The sequence below is a fragment of the Oncorhynchus gorbuscha genome, unplaced genomic scaffold (genome assembly GCF_021184085.1).
Source record: "Oncorhynchus gorbuscha isolate QuinsamMale2020 ecotype Even-year unplaced genomic scaffold, OgorEven_v1.0 Un_scaffold_2049, whole genome shotgun sequence".
Lineage (NCBI taxonomy): Eukaryota > Metazoa > Chordata > Actinopteri > Salmoniformes > Salmonidae > Oncorhynchus > Oncorhynchus gorbuscha.
The window spans coordinates 89,986-95,985 of NW_025745036.1; positions in this window are offsets into that span (position 1 = coordinate 89,986).

Sequence of the window (6,000 nt, forward strand, 5' to 3'; positions counted from 1 at the left end):
ATTATACTACAGTCTGAAGGCTGTGTGTGTGTCCATCATTATACTACAGTCTGAAGGCTGTGTGTGTGTCCATCATTATACTACAGTCTGAAGGCTGTGTGTGTGTCCATCATTATACTACAGTCTGAAGGCTGTGTGTGTGTCCATCATTATACTACAGTCTGAAGGCTGTGTGTGTGTCCATCATTATACTACAGTCTGAAGGCTGTGTGTGTGTCCATCATTATACTACAGTCTGAAGGCTGTGTGTGTGTCCATCATTATACTACAGTCTGAAGGCTGTGTGTGTGTCCATCATTATACTACAGTCTGAAGGCTGTGTGTGTGTCCATCATTATACTACAGTCTGAAGGCTGTGTGTGTGTCCATCATTATACTACAGTCTGAAGGCTGTGTGTGTGTCCATCATTATACTACAGTCTGAAGGCTGTGTGTGTGTCCATCATTATACTACAGTCTGAAGGCTGTGTGTGTGTCCATCATTATACTACAGTCTGAAGGCTGTGTGTGTGTCCATCATTATACTACAGTCTGAAGGCTGTGTGTGTGTCCATCATTATACTACAGTCTGAAGGCTGTGTGTGTGTCCATCATTATACTACAGTCTGAAGGCTGTGTGTCCATCATTATACTACAGTCTGAAGGCTGTGTGTGTGTCCATCATTATACTACAGTCTGAAGGCTGTGTGTGTGTCCATCATTATACTACAGTCTGAAGGCTGTGTGTGTGTCCATCATTATACTACAGTCTGAAGGCTGTGTGTGTCTGAAGGCTGTGTGTGTGTCCATCATTATACTACAGTCTGAAGGCTGTGTGTGTGTCCATCATTATACTACAGTCTGAAGGCTGTGTGTCCATCATTATACTACAGTCTGAAGGCTGTGTGTGTGTCCATCATTATACTACAGTCTGAAGGCTGTGTGTGTGTCCATCATTATACTACAGTCTGAAGGCTGTGTGTGTGTCCATCATTATACTACAGTCTGAAGGCTGTGTGTGTGTCCATCATTATACTACAGTCTGAAGGCTGTGTGTCCATCATTATACTACAGTCTGAAGGCTGTGTGTGTGTCCATCATTATACTACAGTCTGAAGGCTGTGTGTGTGTCCATCATTATACTACAGTCTGAAGGCTGTGTGTGTGTCCATCATTATACTACAGTCTGAAGGCTGTGTGTGTGTCCATCATTATACTACAGTCTGAAGGCTGTGTGTGTGTCCATCATTATACTACAGTCCATCATTATACTACAGTCTGAAGGCTGTGTGTGTGTCCATCATTATACTACAGTCTGAAGGCTGTGTGTGTGTCCATCATTATACTACAGTCTGAAGGCTGTGTGTGTGTCCATCATTATACTACAGTCTGAAGGCTGTGTGTGTGTCCATCATTATACTACAGTCTGAAGGCTGTGTGTGTGTCCATCATTATACTACAGTCTGAAGGCTGTGTGTGTGTCCATCATTATACTACAGTCTGAAGGCTGTGTGTGTGTCCATCATTATACTACAGTCTGAAGGCTGTGTGTGTGTCCATCATTATACTACAGTCTGAAGGCTGTGTGTGTCCATCATTATACTACAGTCTGAAGGCTGTGTGTCCATCATTATACTACAGTCTGAAGGCTGTGTGTGTGTCCATCATTATACTACAGTCTGAAGGCTGTGTGTGTGTCCATCATTATACTACAGTCTGAAGGCTGTGTGTGTGTCCATCATTATACTACAGTCTGAAGGCTGTGTGTGTGTCCATCATTATACTACAGTCTGAAGGCTGTGTGTCCATCATTATACTACAGTCTGAAGGCTGTGTGTCCATCATTATACTACAGTCTGAAGGCTGTGTGTGTCCATCATTATACTACAGTCTGAAGGCTGTGTGTCCATCATTATACTACAGTCTGAAGGCTGTGTGTCCATCATTATACTACAGTCTGAAGGCTGTGTGTGTGTCCATCATTATACTACAGTCTGAAGGCTTGTGTGTCCATCATTATACTACAGTCTGAAGGCTGTGTGTGTCCATCATTATACTACAGTCTGAAGGCTGTGTGTGTGTCCATCATTATACTACAGTCTGAAGGCTGTGTGTCCATCATTATACTACAGTCTGAAGGCTGTGTGTCCATCATTATACTACAGTCTGAAGGCTGTGTGTGTGTCCATCATTATACTACAGTCTGAAGGCTGTGTGTGTGTCTGAAGGCTGTGTGTCCATCATTATACTACAGTCTGAAGGCTGTGTGTGTGTCCATCATTATACTACAGTCTGAAGGCTGTGTGTGTGTCCATCATTATACTACAGTCTGAAGGCTGTGTGTCCATCATTATACTACAGTCTGAAGGCTGTGTGTGTGTCCATCATTATACTACAGTCTGAGTCTGAAGGCTGTGTGTGTCTGTCCATCATTATACTACAGTCTGAAGGCTGTGTGTGTGTCCATCATTATACTACAGTCTGAAGGCTGTGTGTGTGTCCATCATTATACTACAGTCTGAAGGCTGTGTGTGTGTGTCCATCATTATACTACAGTCTGAAGGCTGTGTGTGTGTCCATCATTATACTACAGTCTGAAGGCTGTGTGTGTGTCCATCATTATACTACAGTCTGAAGGCTGTGTGTGTGTGTCCATCATTATACTACAGTCTGAAGGCTGTGTGTGTGTCCATCATTATACTACAGTCTGAAGGCTGTGTGTCCATCATTATACTACAGTCTGAAGGCTGTGTGTGTGTCCATCATTATACTACAGTCTGAAGGCTGTGTGTCCATCATTATACTACAGTCTGAAGGCTGTGTGTGTGTCCATCATTATACTACAGTCTGAAGGCTGTGTGTGTCCATCATTATACTACAGTCTGAAGGCTGTGTGTCCATCATTATACTACAGTCTGAAGGCTGTGTGTCCATCATTATACTACAGTCTGAAGGCTGTGTGTCCATCATTATACTACAGTCTGAAGGCTGTGTGTGTGTCCATCATTATACTACAGTCTGAAGGCTGTGTGTCCATCATTATACTACAGTCTGAAGGCTGTGTGTCCATCATTATACTACAGTCTGAAGGCTGTGTGTCCATCATTATACTACAGTCTGAAGGCTGTGTGTCCATCATTATACTACAGTCTGAAGGCTGTGTGTCCATCATTATACTACAGTCTGAAGGCTGTGTGTCCATCATTATACTACAGTCTGAAGGCTGTGTGTCCATCATTATACTACAGTCTGAAGGCTGTGTGTGTGTCCATCATTATACTACAGTCTGAAGGCTGTGTGTCCATCATTATACTACAGTCTGAAGGCTGTGTGTCCATCATTATACTACAGTCTGAAGGCTGTGTGTCCATCATTATACTACAGTCTGAAGGCTGTGTGTCCATCATTATACTACAGTCTGAAGGCTGTACAGTGTGTGTGTCCATCATTATACTACAGTCTGAAGGCTGTGTGTCCATCATTATACTACAGTCTGAAGGCTGTGTGTCCATCATTATACTACAGTCTGAAGGCTGTGTGTCCATCATTATACTACAGTCTGAAGGCTGTGTGTCCATCATTATACTACAGTCAGTCTGTGTGTCCATCTGTGTCTGTGTGTGTCCATCATTATACTACAGTCTGAAGGCTGTGTGTGTGTCCATCATTATACTACAGTCTGAAGGCTGTGTGTGTGTCCATCATTATACTACAGTCTGAAGGCTGTGTGTCTGTGTGTGTGTCCATCATTATACTACAGTCTGAAGGCTGTGTGTGTCTGTGTGTGTCCATCATTATACTACAGTCTGAAGGCTGTGTGTGTGTCCATCATTATACTACAGTCTGAAGGCTGTGTGTCCATCATTATACTACAGTCTGAAGGCTGTGTGTGTGTGTCCATCATTATACTACAGTCTGAAGGCTGTGTGTGTGTCCATCATTATACTACAGTCTGAAGGCTGTGTGTGTGTCCATCATTATACTACAGTCTGAAGGCTGTGTGTCCATCATTATACTACAGTCTGAAGGCTGTGTGTGTGTCCATCATTATACTACAGTCTGAAGGCTGTGTGTCCATCATTATACTACAGTCTGAAGGCTGTGTGTCCATCATTATACTACAGTCTGAAGGCTGTGTGTCCATCATTATACTACAGTCTGAAGGCTGTGTGTCCATCATTATACTACAGTCTGAAGGCTGTGTGTCCCATCATTATACTACAGTCTGAAGGCTGTGTGTCCATCATTATACTACAGTCTGAAGGCTGTGTGTCCATCATTATACTACAGTCTGAAGGCTGTGTGTCCATCATTATACTACAGTCTGAAGGCTGTGTGTCCATCATTATACTACAGTCTGAAGGCTGTGTGTCCATCATTATACTACAGTCTGAAGGCTGTGTGTCCATCATTATACTACAGTCTGAAGGCATCCATCATTATACTACAGTCTGAAGGCTGTGTGTCCATCATTATACTACAGTCTGAAGGCTGTGTGTCCATCATTATACTACAGTCTGAAGGCTGTGTGTCCATCATTATACTACAGTCTGAAGGCTGTGTGTCCATCATTATACTACAGTCTGAAGGCTGTGTGTGTGTGTCCATCATTATACTACAGTCTGAAGGCTGTGTGTCCATCATTATACTACAGTCTGAAGGCTGTGTGTCCATCATTATACTACAGTCTGAAGGCTGTGTGTCCATCATTATACTACAGTCTGAAGGCTGTGTGTCCATCATTATACTACAGTCTGAAGGCTGTGTGTCCATCATTATACTACAGTCTGAAGGCTGTGTGTGTGTCCATCATTATACTACAGTCTGAAGGCTGTGTGTGTGTCCATCATTATACTACAGTCTGAAGGCTGTGTGTGTGTGTCCATCATTATACTACAGTCTGAAGGCTGTGTGTCCATCATTATACTACAGTCTGAAGGCTGTGTGTGTGTCCATCATTATACTACAGTCTGAAGGCTGTGTGTGTGTGTCCATCATTATACTACAGTCTGAAGGCTGTGTGTGTGTGTCCATCATTATACTACAGTCTGAAGGCTGTGTGTGTGTGTCCATCATTATACTACAGTCTGAAGGCTGTGTGTCCATCATTATACTACAGTCTGAAGGCTGTGTGTCCATCATTATACTACAGTCTGAAGGCTGTGTGTGTGTCCATCATTATACTACAGTCTGAAGGCTGTGTGTGTGTGTCCATCATTATACTACAGTCTGAAGGCTGTGTGTGTGTGTCCATCATTATACTACAGTCTGAAGGCTGTGTGTCCATCATTATACTACAGTCTGAAGGCTGTGTGTCCATCATTATACTACAGTCTGAAGGCTGTGTGTCCATCATTATACTACAGTCTGAAGGCTGTGTGTCCATCATTATACTACAGTCTGAATTATACTACAGTCTGTGTGTGTGTCCATCATTATACTACAGTCTGAAGGCTGTGTGTCCATCATTATACTACAGTCTGAAGGCTGTGTGTCCATCATTATACTACAGTCTGAAGGCTGTGTGTCCATCATTATACTACAGTCTGAAGGCTGTGTGTCCATCATTATACTACAGTCTGAAGGCTGTGTGTCCATCATTATACTACAGTCTGAAGGCTGTGTGTCCATCATTATACTACAGTCTGAAGGCTGTGTGTCCATCATTATACTACAGTCTGAAGGCTGTGTGTCCATCATTATACTACAGTCTGAAGGCTGTGTGTCTGAAGGCTGTGTGTCCATCATTATACTACAGTCTGAAGGCTGTGTGTCCATCATTATACTACAGTCTGAAGGCTGTGTGTCCATCATTATACTACAGTCTGAAGGCAGTCTGAAGGCTGTGTGTCCATCATTATACTACAGTCTGAAGGCTGTGTGTCCATCATTATACTACAGTCTGAAGGCTGTGTGTCCATCATTATACTACAGTCTGAAGGCTGTGTGTGTGTCCATCATTATACTACAGTCTGAAGGCTGTGTGTGTGTCCATCATTATACTACAGTCTGAAGGCTGTG